The following is a 15,000-nucleotide window of genomic DNA, read 5'->3' as shown; positions in this document are numbered from 1 at the left end:
TATATTCAATAATATAACATTGTGTCATGTATAGACCGGTATCAAAAAAAATTATTGAAATTACCAACAGAGAAATGCACTTTAATGTATAATCTTTTCAATTTACATAAATGTCTGGAACATTTTAGTAGAGCAAGAACAACGGAAGGGTATTGGTTATCAGCTAAACTGCAGAAGTATAAGAAATGAACATAAAGAAACACTGGGATATAAAAATAATAAATACATACTAGCAATTTATATTCATGAGACGTTTTTTCAATGACTGATATAAGCTTTTCCTATTAAATTAAAATTGTGGTGGGATTCTCCACGAAATTATTTCTTTCTGTTTTTGTGTGAAGCATTTTTTACAACGTATTTTTATAACACAATTTTCGTGCAACTAATACAATAACACACCTACACCTGAAAGTTGTGTTTGTTGCTCTAGTGCGTTCATTTGGATCTTACATCGCTGTATCGAGCTGATGCGGTAATATGGTTAATGACATCATTAGTAAGCTATTATCTGTCCGATTGATTCCATCCAGACAAGCTCCTTTATATAACTCTGTGCCATCTTCAAAGGAATAGAGCAGTAAAATATACGCTTGAAAAAGAGGACGACTATATGTTAGAAGTAATTGTGAAACAACTTTGATGGATTACTCATTCTGTGAGGGCTGACATCATAATGATATTCATTTGTGTTCTAATAGATGGTAGATTAATTCCTGTATACACAGATTCGAAATGTATAGAGAGGAACGGAGATAAATTCTATTCCATGTCATTCTGTAATCAAAAAATCCACGAACGAAAGTAAAATTTATTCTTCTCAGACACTCATTTCTCACCTTTTCTTGTCTCTTTCATTTCTTGACAGAGAATTCTGTCTGCTTCCAATACTCATAGGTACTTCAACAGTCACCCTTATTCATGACTCAGAAACTGCGCGCATTCTCTCCTGGTGACCCCATACAACACTTGCTGGCTTCCGGTAAGCAGAGTTCTCGACTGGTAGCACTTGCATGTGCGAGTTGTTGGCAAGACATGTATACATACAAAGCACGCACACACATAAGCACACACCTATATATATATATATATATATATATATATATATATATATATATATATATATATATATATATATATATATATATATATATATATATATATATATATATATATATATATATATATATATATATATATATATATATATATATATGTGTGTGTGTGTGTGTGTGTGTGTGTGTGTGTGTGTGTGTGTGTGTGTGTTTCTGTGTGCGTAACTGTTTCCATGCATGTATAATTAGACTATATGTATGGATGTAGACACACACACATGTGTATGTATATATAGGTGCAGGCGTGGCTGTGTGGTAAGAAGCTTGCTTCCGCTTCCTGTTGTGTCAGTACAGTTCTTACACTCTCCTGGTAATTCCTGCACTCTCTGGGAGACAAACATTCTGTAGGCCCTCTAATGGTCTTTCTATTTCAATCTACTTCAGCCATTTGCATATATCTTGGTTTGTAGTTTCCAATGCACCAATTATTATAGGCTTGACATTTTCTGTTCGCAAGCTCCAAATTCTGCCTATTTCAAATTGTAGGGAATGATATTTTCTTTGTTTTTCTCCCTTTTTCTTCAGAGTCCCGGAATCAAATGGGCATCATCGGTATTATTATTATTATTATTATTATTATTATTATTGTTCAGTAGTTTTATTTTTATAACGTGCTTTCACTTCACTACCGAGCGCAGCTCTGTGCGCCTTGGGTATGTGCTGTGGTTTGCTGTGGTGCTCTTATGTTTACTGTATTGAAAGTGTTTTGCGTAGAATGTGTGCAGTACCCAGTAGTGCAATTTTATGTATGTTATATATATTTGTAAGTCCTGGTGTTTCTGTTATGTATTTGTCTGAATATTTTTTTGTTATACCTAAGGCACCTACTATGATAGGAATTGTTTCTGTTTTTAGATTTCACATTCGAGTTATCTCTATTTCCAGGTCTTTGTATTTTGAAAGTTTTTCCATTTCTTTTAGAGAAACGTTGTCATCTGCTGGTATTGATACATCAATTAGAAAGCATTTTTTTCTTCATGATCTTTGACAACTATATCTGGTTTATTTGCCTTAATTTCTCTATCTGTGTGTATTGGCATATCCCAGAGTATGGTTGCTTTCTCGTTTTCTGTGACCTTTTCTGGCGTGTGTTTATACCATCTTTTTTCTGTTGTTATTCCATAGTGTTGGCATAGCTTCCAGTGTATATAGGTCCCAGCTCTGTCGTGTCTGTGAATACATTCCTTCTTAGCCAGGACTGGGCAGCCAGAGATAATATGATTTATTGTTTCTTGTCGATCTCCACATATTCTTCAGTTACTTGTTATATTTCTTTTCATTATGTGTTTTTGGTAGTTTCTGGTGGGTAGGCTCTGGTCTTGTGCAGCAATTAAAAATCCTTCAGTCTCTGCTTTGAGTCCTAAGCTTCTGAGCCATTGCTGGGATTTTTCTCCGTCTATTTCTTTCGCATTTAGTTTAGCCCAGTATTTACCATGTAGGGGCTTTCCTTGCCATCGTTTTAACATGGTCCGTTGCTGTTCTAGTTTTAGTTTAGATTTCATGTTTTATAGCTTTTGTTGTTTCTTCTTCTTCCTCTTCCTCTTCTTCTTCTTCTTCTTCTTCTTCTTCTTCTTCTTCTTCTTCTTCTTCTTCTTCTTCTTCTTCGTATTTGTTAGGTAGATTGATATCTTGTTTGTATTTGTCAGTTTCCTTAAATACTGAAAACAGTTTTTTGTTTTGCTCGTGTTTTGTGGCTATTTTGTATTAGTTTCCCTTGCTTCTGGAGTAGTTATTTTTGCAGTCCTATGGTGGTTATTTTATAATAGTTTTCTAGCTGTATAAGATCCCTTCCACATTCTGTGCGTTGTATATATAGCCATTCTATGTCAGATTTTGGGTGGTGCATCCTATATCCTGTCATTATTTTTCTTGTTTTCCTGTCTATTTTACATAGTTCGTTTAGTGTCCAGTTAAGGATGTTGTAGCTGTAGCTTATAACTGGGACAGCTAAAGTGTTGATACCCATTATCTTGTTTTTAGCATTGAGCTCTGTTTTTAGTATTAATCTAACTCGTCTATAGTAGTCTTTGTTTATTTTTTCTTTCATTTGTGTATGTTGTATCCTATCTAGTTCATTGACTCCTAAATACTTATATGGTTGGCTTTCGTCTAGTTCTCTTATTTCATTGGCTTTATCTAGTGTTATATTGCTACTTTTAACTAATTTTCCTCTTTTCAGGGTTGCTTTAGCACATTTTTCTAATCCGAATTTCATATCTATTTCCTTGGTAAAGCCGTGTACTGTCTGTAGTTTATTATTATTATTATTATTATTATTATTATTATTATTATTATTATTATTATTATTATTATCATCATTATTATTATTGTTATGTTTTTTTCTTCTTTCTTCAAATTTTCCTCCATTTCTTGCCGTGTGTTTTCCGTACGCCTAGGGCAGAGAAGCTCATTGTAAGCATTCCCATTTTACACACGAAAATTCACAGGTAAAATAAGTATTTTAGAAAAAAAATAATAAATAAATAAATCTATGAATGGATGTTGTTTTCACAGCGGTAATGCTCTTCTCAGTACATGAGTCGTTCCAGTTAATACGATACATGAGTTGTTCCAGTTATTATTATTATTATTATTATTATTATTATTATTATTATTATTTTTATTGGTGTAATTATTATCATTGTTGTTGTTATTATTATTATTACTAGTATTATTGTTATTATTATTATTATTATTATTATTATTATTATTATTATCATTATTATTATTATTATTATTATTAATATTATTATTATTATTATTATTATTATTTTTATTATTACTAATATTATTATCACCATCATCACTACACTGTTTACCTAAATGTCGAGTTTTGTCATGTTTGAAGAAGCAAGGAATAAGGATAAGATGCAAGATGAAGCTGAAGCAGGAGCACAATGTGTAATAGTATGTATTGAAGAGAATTTCGAAATATTAAATATAATAGCAAATGTGTATGGAGAAACTATATAAAACATGACGATACAAATGCTTAAGCTCGCATGTGAGATGGAAATTTTGAAGGAAACTTTGTGGGGTTTCAGGTAATCTGTAAATAGCTGTTAAAATGGCAAATGAAAGGAACATGAGATCGTATTCGGAAAAAAAACAATAAACGAAATGAAAGATGAAAGAAATATAAAGATTGGAACATAGGTTGAGATACTGATAGAGAAATATTGATGAGTACAGGACAGACAACGTGAAGAACATTTCTAGAAAAATACAAGAGAACGGACTGATAGATTAAGAAAAGAGAATTAAAGAAAACACGCCGACATTTTCAAGAAAAAGAATGAGAAATATTTTTCGGAAATGTCGAATTCGATTTAAAGAAAGTGACGAATACGAACCGGAAAGAAATGCACGAAGAAAAATAAAAGAACACGGTACGGGGTGTGGAATTTAAAATCAAATGAGATTTGACGAAGAAAATAATAAAACGATTATCTTTAAAAGAAATTGAAAAGGAAGTAAACAGAGAAACAATAGAGACGCATTGCAATAAATATGAAGAGTGAAAAAAATTAAACGAAAAATTTAAGATAAATGCAGGGAATAAATGAATAAAAAAACAATGAAGAGAAGATTAAGAAATAAAAAAAAATATATAGAAGAAAACAGAAAACAATGTGATGGCGATGTGAAGAAGAAAATATAAAACGACGTAAATGAAATACATTGTATATAAGATGGTGTCTGGCTTTCTGTCAATAGTTAGAATGGGAAAAAATATAGTTAAAAAGGATCACCTAATTTAGTCGTGTTTCAATTTAGCCATTGGCGGTATGTACTATGTCAATTATTTCAGCCAATCATAGAAGAAGATAACGACAACAAATTCAACAGACTAAAAAATACGTCGACAACATCATTGAAGAAATGAAAGAAAATAAAGTGAAAAAATTGGAAGATCTAAAATATATGTCGCTTTTATTTTTTCGCATTTTAGTTTGTATTTTTTTCTCCTTATTTTAACTTTTAAATGTAAAGATATCTTTAAATGTTGAGAATATATGATGTTTTATTTCTAGCTCAAAGGAAATCGTTTCAAATCTACTGTATGTACATTTGAAGTTATGTTTTTCTTTTGTTGTGAATCATTATTCTGTACCCTTATTCCATTTGATTTGTCGGAACATTTACAGATATTTTAGAGATGGTCTTCATATTTATTCTCGGGGTTTGTATTTCTAATCAGAAAAACAAACCTATAAGGAATTTTATTCTAATTCTCGTCAAGGAAGTTATATATTCAAACTTGAAGTGAAAATATGTTTCAAATCCCCCAAAAATTCTGCCCCAAATTTCCAGCACAGGCCTCTATTCCATCTCTGTTATATCTATCAACATAATCTGTGTTGTTCACGCTTTCACCAAAATACTTTTTCTAGTTCATAAGTTAATAAATGAACCCTTTTGAAGTTGTTTGCAATGTTACATGTACCAGTCCAATCTAACTCAAACGATGCTAAGTAATATAAATCAATACACGCGCAAGTATGCCTGTGTAGTAAGAAACCTGTTTCGTACTAATGTGGGAACGGTTTCAATCCCACTGCATGGCAGCTTTAGCATGTGTCTTCTGTATCCACGAGCTAGCGAAGGCCATATGAGGAGATTTGCAGGAAGAAAACTGAAAAAAGTCCATCGTATATATATTTATATATATATATATATATATATATATATATATATATATATATATATATATATATATATATATATATTCCTGGCAATGTGTTGTGTCCTTCAGCAAGTCACTTTATTTCACATTGCTCCAGTCCACCGAGCTGGTAAAAATGAATTGTACCTGTATATCAAGGGGCCAGCCTTGTCACACTCCGTGTCACGCTGAATCTACCTGAACTACGTTAAAGGGACAAGTGTTTGTGGAGTGCTCAGCCACTTGCTCGTGCATTCCACGAGCAAGCTGTTCCGTTGATCGCAGCAATAGTGATCCTTGTCATCGAAATCGACGGAATACTCCTATATTATATTATATTATATTATATTATATATATATGAGCGAGCATGTATGAGTGTTTCTCTTTCTCTGTGTGTGCGTGTCTTTTTGTGTATTTTTGGCCCCTGTCTGTGATTGATAAACGCTGTTGTTTTATCTTTGTCCGTATAACCTAGCCGCTCGAGAAAAGTACTGATAGAATATGTATCAGACGGAAAATAAAAACTGCAGTTTATCCTTTCCACTAAACATTCTGCAATATAATTCTGCAGAATAATGACTCAAGCAAATAAATAATAAAAGACAAAAATACTGAAACCAGAAGAATAGGGTGTGATGGAGTATTATAAAGAACATATTCCTCAGAATCTCAGCGTAAAATGCAGGCCATCCTTATTCACTAATTCCTAGGTTTACTAAGGTCGACAAACTCGGCAGAATTTTCACCACAAAAGATAAACGGATTATATAGCGTTAAGCATCTTGTCCCACATGCTTGCAATTCTGTATACTCACCACCTTGACATTTAATAAATGTAATATTAGAAAACATATCAATGCTTAATTATAGATAGCCTTATATTTTGTGTCGGAAAGATTTTAGTGTTACACTATTACAGCAATATATAAACAAATGTTATACGTCTCGGTTCATATCAGAATATCGTTTGAATGTTAAGCGCATGACAAATCTGCTGATATAATACACACCATGATGTACTTAAATGTCCAAGCAATTTATAGCGGATTATATATCAAAAGTGATTGAGTGTCTCGGAGACCTTACATTTATTGTACAGCATATGATATCCTAAGTTATCCAATTCTATCGGGGTTTTATCAGTGAAAAGAATTATAAACAAGAGCCTTCCTACAAAAAGTGAAGGACATGTAATATGGTGATGGTGGGTAAGTAGACTTTATGGACCTCAAAGCTCAACTGGTACTTATTTTGTCGTCGTTGAAAGGATGAAAGTCAACTTGAACCTGTCATCATTGCAACTCAGAACGTAAAATTGGTTGAAAAAATAAACAAAACGAAACTAAGGATTTTGCCTGGTATGGTAAAGAGTTTTCCCACTCACTGCTTCATAGATAAGTAATTATAGCAATAAGACACATACGTCTGAGATATCACTCAAGACAATCTGAATATTACTGTTTTGAGATTATTTCTTCTGAGTGAGTGGCATATTTCAGTCAGCCACATTCACTGTAGCCGAATTGATATACATTAGACAATGACTTTTTCAAGCAAATATTGCCAACCACAAAAATATTTTCCGAGTAGATTATCTCTCACATAAAATTTCAAAATAGTTTTCAGTCATAAAATAAATCATTGTCTTCACATTTGCAAATTTCAATTATATTTTATTGATATTTTAGTAACAGTAATATTTTATTACTGTGTACATATTAGATAATTTCAGCACGAAAAAATGGTGAGCAATAAAACAAGCAAAACTATTGGGGTATTTTGTTGTAACTTTATATCCATCCGTAGTTATATGGCTGACTTTGTATATCCTTCTTCAAAGATTGGTGAATTATATAATAAAAATAACATACTTCAAAACAAAATATGAATGCACAAATTATCTATCTATCTATCTATCTATCTATCTATCTATCTATCTATCTATCTATATATCTATCTATCTATCTATCTGTCTATCTATCTATATATCTGTCTGTCTATCTATTATCCCATATCTATATATATATATATATATATATATATATATATATATATATATATATATATATATATATATATATATATATATATATATATATATATATATATATATATATATATATATATATATATATATACATATATATATATATATATATATTGACAGACTGTATGTGCCAAAAAAGAGAGGGGGAAAACGACTTATTGGATGCGAACGTAGCATTAGAGCAGAAGAAAACCTAGCATGGTATGTAAAAAAAATGCCACATAAATACTGTTATTGGAAGTAAGAATGTCAGGCTTGTGTAGGATGGAAGATTACACAAATAAAGCAGAGAAATGTGGGAGGGGACGAGAGAGCTTTGAAGACGACTCAGATACAGGACGTCCTGAATGACAGCCGGTTTGCTATAAATCAAATTGCCAATTCCATTAGGATATGGCGTGAGAGAGGTGAGAATGTTCTCCGCAATGCGCGTAGCAAGACGAAGCATCCTGCTCAGTGGATGCCGTGTCTTCTGATATCACATCAAAAAGACCCAAAGTTCAGAGTATCACGAGAAAAATATGACATTGTTTGAGTCAGTTGAAGCTGGTTTCATTGTGGGTTACCAAATCGTAGATGAGCTAGAGATAAGAAGATAATCCATGAAGTGGACACAGCGCTCCTTACCCATCAATGGAGAGTAACTGTGCGAAATGGCTGAGGCAGTTAAAAAAAGGCTATCGTGACTAAAATCACCGGATATCAGACGAAAGATGTTTTGTTTTAACAGGACAATGCTCCAGCACACACGCCCTTTGTTGCTGCTGTGCGTGACTGAGGATTTGAACGGGTTGATCGCACTTCCTATTTTCCTGATTTGGCCCCTGCTGAATATCATCTTTTCATGAAAATATTCCATTACATGTGATCCGATACCGTAGCCTTGATGATGTCGTATCAACGTTTTTGACCATCAGAAAGGAAGCTTCTTCACCAATGTCTGCAGGCGCTGCAACACCGATTGAAGAAGTGTGCGCAAAGCAGTGGTGGGTTATGTTTAAAATAACTTCATTTGTTTATATGCATTAAAATATATTTGTCAGCCTATGAAGTTTTCAACTGAAACACGTGTATTTGTGTGTGTATGTGTGTGAGCATGCGCGCGTTTGTCTGATTATGCAATGAAAACAGAAAGTATACGTACCCCGGAAGAAATGTACATGAGTAATTTCTTTGGAATAATGCAAATTCTTACACGATTTAAATGAATTGAACTCATTTTATGCAGTACTCACGTGTAATAATAACGTAATGTTGTTTTCTGTTTTAACGACGTAAACCTTATATCGTGTTACTTAAAAATATTTTCGATTCTGCATATGTAGGGAGAGAACACCCGTTTATGCTACGGATACGCGCCGAGCACACACACTCATACACATATATGGGTACGTAAGGGTGTAGGTATGTGTGTGTGTATATATGTGTGTGTGTATGTGTGTGTATGTATGTGTGTGCGGGCGTATTAGTTGTGACTCTATATGTGCGTGTCACTGAGTACCTGTTTTTATAATTAATGTATGCGTATGCGAACGTTCGACGAAGCGTCTAAATCTGGTGAACATATTTAGATGCAAATAAGAGATCATATACATGGATCGCTAACGAAAATTTCCCCTTATTTACGTGGCAATATACCCTAAGGACAATGATAATATACTTGCACATGCATGAACATTTTTTTATGATGTGACAAGCGAAGCAAATGCAAGCTTATTCAAGTAAAATACATCTCAGATTTCAGCGAAGTTATCAATATGGCAATCATTGCATCAGAAAGAAGGTCTACTAATACAGAACTTGTGGATAACGTACATGAAAATACAAATAAGTAAATTTTTGTCTGGTGTTGTAGTGAGGGATTCTTTCAGAAAAAAAAAAAAACACGAATAGAAGCATATATTCGATTATCCTTTCGTGAATGGCTTGTTGACATCCATTTTCGTAGTGTAGCTGTTTCAAAACTTCCAGTTCGCAAGGCACGTAATAGATACATAATCTATTTCGCAGTTACACAAGAAACATCGTGTTGTGGCAGCATGTGTACCATGATGAAATTTCGTTTCATCAATGTAATCCAAATGTCACTAAAAATGCGATGCATTAAAGGTCATTAGAATTCCAGTGTATCATGCCAGCGGTTTGAGTATTAAATACTGGCTATACGTGCAGACACAGGTAACCTGCAGAAATATCAGTCACGCGAAACTCTTCTAAGAGGGATGTGTATTTAGCTCTTCTGTTTGTAGGAAGGACAGCAGAGAGATAAATAAGCTACATATCCACACTTGATTCATATATATATATATATATATATATATATATATATATATATATATATATATATATATATATATATACATACCTACCTTCATATATACTTTATACACTTTTAAATACATCTACATATGTATATGTGTGTATATATACATACATATTTATACACACACACACACACACACACACACACATATATATATATATATATATATATATATATATATATATATATATATATATATATATATATATATATATATATACACATACATATATATGCATACCTATATATATATATATATACATATATATATATCGTTTGCATTCTCACGTTATTTATCGGAAATTCTTATTGTGGAAATTGTATTTTTTCAAAGGCATTATCTCTATTCTTCCCTCTTGAGAGAGAGGGAAAAATAAAGCAGATATGACATAGATAGGTTTTTGAAAGGCAGAAACTGAAGCCATTTTATCTGCTGTCAATGGCAGCTGTGCTGGAGAAACGTGTGTCATTTGGTACAAACGGATGATATTATTAGATTTAAAAAGATCTAGTCTACATATTGTTTGAGAGAAGTTCGATTACCAATTCCTTTGTTTGTTTTACGTGTTGTTTTAAATGCAAGAAAATATCTTACTGAGAACGAAGTAACTCTAGCCAACGATACGTTAATAATTCAATTCCCTTATTGGCTTAATCAATCAAGGCTAAATTCATTTCCATCATTTCTTTTTCTTTGTGACTTATGTTTCGTTTATTTATATCTTCGATTATTTAGACTTTGTTTTACGAAGATTCTCATAAAAAATATCACAATTGTATTGATATTGGTTTTGATAATGTATTTTTCTATTCGCTCTTTAGTAAATGAATATAAATTATTAAACAATAACTTTAAGTTGTGTTAGTAAGAAGATTTTCAATTGAATCATAACTCAGTAAGAAGGATTAGAGTAAGCGAGAGTTCATACGGTTTAAACAAAACTGGAAATGTATTGCCAAGATGCACCGATCAAGAAAAAGAACACAAGTTTATTGTTAAATGGTCTGGTTTCATAGACACTTCCTTGTATAGGTACTGCAAAAATGTATGCTTATAATGTTGATCAGCTTCCTGTCAGCAACAGTCTAATATGTTAGAATGTATAATGAAAATGTAGATTTACTCAATACGGAAAAGAAAACTTAAACGATGATCATGTCGTTATGACCTAAGAGAAAATCTGTAATAGACCTAAAAATGATATCATAGCCGTAATTGCGTATCATTTGCATATTATAAAACCAGCATATTAACTTGATTTTGAATTTTTGTCGGACAGAATAATGAATGTTCTGTATCAGCATGGACATTATCCGATAGAATATAATTATTATCATTCAGTCAACGTAGGTGTAGTATTACATCTTACTACTCTGGATAGAAGAATATATTGTAAATGGAGAGAGTTTCATGAGGGTAACTCTGTTCACTTACATGGTTTGATACCATTAAATCGAATGCGATCAATTATGATTTTCTTTCCATATTGACATCATCGTTATATATTTCTTCGATCGTGGACATTAAAAACAATTAAATAAATATTACATAGTACAGGAATAGGATCTTTATATGTTTGAGTCGGAAGGGAAATCAGAACGCTCTGCCATAAAAAATGGTGAGAAGGAAAACATCTTGGCATCGCCAGCCTTGTCCAGATTTTGAAACAGAGGGTTTTAGGTAAATGTACCTAAAATGCTTGGTGGTGGTGGTGGTGGTGGTGGTGGTGCGACCGATTAATTTTACTGCCTAGGTACAGCATATAGGAATTTAATATGAGAATGAAATGAAATGAAAAAGATGCTGCAAGGAACTTGGTCAAGCCTTGTTACAGTTGCGCAAAACCAGCGCTCAGATTGGTAATTTATCTCTACGCCGAGAGAAGTAAAAGCGACTTCAGTTGTTTCAACTAATGTTCGACCAAATACTGGGAAATATTCTGCTCGATGCCCTAATGAGCTATCAAATCTATATTACGTCGGTAAAAAGAGCAATGCAATTGATTAAAGAGTACGAGGAATATTTTGGTAATACTATAAAAGTCTGACAAAAATATTAGCATAATGTATGATGATTAGTGCGGTGACCTTCCAGAAACATCACTACCACGGACAAACTGCTGATCAGCATATCGTCCGCCTTTATGGCCGATAAAATGAAGCACCAGTTATATACTGTGGTCAATGGCATCATGTAGCCACACTCCGGCGAGAGATCCGGCACCGCACCGATTGTAGAAAGGATGAGTTAAGATGCTTATTCACAATATATATAGAATATACATACACATATATTTGTTTATATCATTTCGTTTTTAAGTTAAGACAATATAGTGCACGAGAATACTCACCTATGAGCGTATACACATCATTTCAATGATACTTTGCTACCGGTAATTAATGCTTTGAAAAAAGATATTGATTGACAAATAACTTCACATAATACAGTAAAATGAATATTGGAGCCCTTCTCTGCCAGGTAGTGTGAGGTATTTACACTTGCGTGTGTATTGATACAAAATGTACAAATCAAACTAGGAGGAAAATAATTAGGATACTGTCATTCTTTCGTCGACTTTCAAAAGAAAGTGGATATACAGGCGTAGGGATGTCTGTGTGGTAAGTACCTTGCTTACAAACCACATGGTTCCGGGTTCAGTCCCACTGCGTCGCACCTTGGGCAAGTGTCTTCTACTATAGCCTAAGGCCGACCAAAGCCCTGCGACTGGATTTGGTAGACATAAACTGAAAGAAGCCTATCGTATATATGTATATATATATATATATGTATGTGTGTGTATGTTTGTGTGTCGGTGTTTGTCCCCCCAACATCACTTGACAACCGCTGCTGCTGTGTTTACGTCCTCGTGATCTAGCGGTTCGCCAAAAGAGACAGACAGAATAAGTACTAGGCTTACAAAGAATAAGTCCTGGAATCGATTTGCTCGACCAAAAGCGTTGCTCCAGCATGGCCACATTCAAATAGCTAAAACAAGTAAAAAAAAAAGAAAAAACACAGAATATCTAGTATTTGTATCAGAAATGATTTTATAGAAGCTAGAGAAACTGTAAAACTTCCAACAGTTGAACCTGCCATACACTCGACCAGGTAATTTGTCATTTTACTCACTGTAATACAAAAATAAGTTATGAAATATATGTTTTAAACTGTCATCATTTAACTAATTACTAGTTAGAGACACACGTTGTAAAGAAATGTCAGTCTTCTGATTTAAAGCTATTGAAGTTTACAGATATGACAAGTACTGTAATAACTGAACGCTTCATCTCTGCTTGTTCAAATTTTCTCAGAACTTCATCAGCACATATTGTATAATTTGATGTGACTGCGTCTCATTTGGACAAATTGGTATTATTACTGAATATATTAAGACTTTCTGATGGCATCTGTTGGAATAATTATTCAACTACTGGTTTAAATATGTCAGTGGTCAATGACATTTAGATGTCTCACTAATTTATAATGCATATATTAAACATATTATCTAGAAATATTGAATGTCGGTTAACAATATTATTCTCTCGCTTTTTCTATTGCTAAAAATGGATACGCACACATAGAATCTATCCATGCACACACACACGAGTACACACACGAGTACACACACACACATATACATATAAGAATGAACGAAAGGATTATCAGGTACAGGTACAAAGGGTTTCCTTAAGTGTCTTTGCGACATACACGTGGTACAGTCAGGAATGTGTTATGTACAACATTCATAGTAGTATATACTGCGTCATGTTACCTATTTTACGACTAGCGACAACTTGATCCTCTAATAGACTTTCAACAAAGAAAATTTCTAAATTATTAACATTTAAGAAACGAAACTGGCTGGGAATACACAATGCCAGTCACTTGGAGGGGTAGAAAATTGATGTTGTAACTTGAAGTATAGTTAAAAGGCATATCCAGTTTTAAAATATTATTAAAATCAGCACTATCGCACATAAATCGTGGTTTTGGTAAACGTGTTTTGTATACCGCAGATCGTTAGTGCCATGCACATCATTTGACACTACTAAAATATTTGTGGCTATTCTTCAATTTGCAGTCACTTTTTACCAACAATCACGCGATTGATAGACATCTCCACTCGCTTTATATTTTTTAAATGTTGGTAATATTGCTCTGATATTTCGCCTGTGGATGACGTGTTGGTTTATCAACACGTATCTAGTTGCTCTTATATATGCTAAGCCCGATAATTTGGGATTTGAATTATGTGTTATATAATCTTGCGTTCGTAGTGCACATTGCAAATATAACTGGAGCATATTCACATCATATTAACGACATATAATTGGCACAATTTTAACAGCACCCATTCGCCTTTTTGTATTGGTTTTATTTTTCACGTCACACTTTAGACTTCATTCATCATTGTATTCTTTGGGATATTATAGGAGTTGTGAATTACCAAATAACGGTTAATATATGTTCATTGAGACCCATTCCTGGCTATGACCATGTTAGATTTAATTGATTTAGTGTCGCCCTTCACTTTAATACGCGCCGCGCTCCCTTCTGGATCTCATTTAAAGAAATATCTCCATTTATCTCTCTCTCCTTCACAGTCTGTATATATATGTGTGTGTGTGAGAGAGAGAGAGAGAGAGAGAGAGAGAGAGAGAGAGAGAAAGAGAAAGAAAGGGAGGAAGAGATTGGAGATATATAGGGAGAGAAAGAAAAAAGCGCGCAGTGCATAGCGTTTATATTATAATTTGTGAACATTGACTCTGCTGCCTGGAAGTGTAATCGGGAGGAATGAACTAAAGCTGAATATATTCATATATTTTGAATGGTTTTTGTGACTCTTC

The 15,000-nt window shown here is 33.2% G+C and overlaps 1 long non-coding RNA gene across 3 annotated transcripts in view; it reads left to right on the top strand.

Annotated features, from left to right (window-relative positions):
- Nucleotides 1-15,000, top strand: part of LOC128247812 (uncharacterized) — a 104,951-nt gene that overhangs the window by 321 nt on the left and 89,630 nt on the right. The gene's annotated exons all lie outside the window — the stretch shown is intronic.

The sequence above is a fragment of the Octopus bimaculoides genome, chromosome 5 (genome assembly GCF_046866305.1).
Source record: "Octopus bimaculoides isolate indiv1 chromosome 5, ASM4686630v1, whole genome shotgun sequence".
In the NCBI taxonomy this organism is placed as follows: Eukaryota; Metazoa; Mollusca; class Cephalopoda; order Octopoda; family Octopodidae; genus Octopus; species Octopus bimaculoides.
Note: the sequence above shows the minus strand (reverse complement) of the source record. Positions and strands in the feature narration are given on the sequence as shown.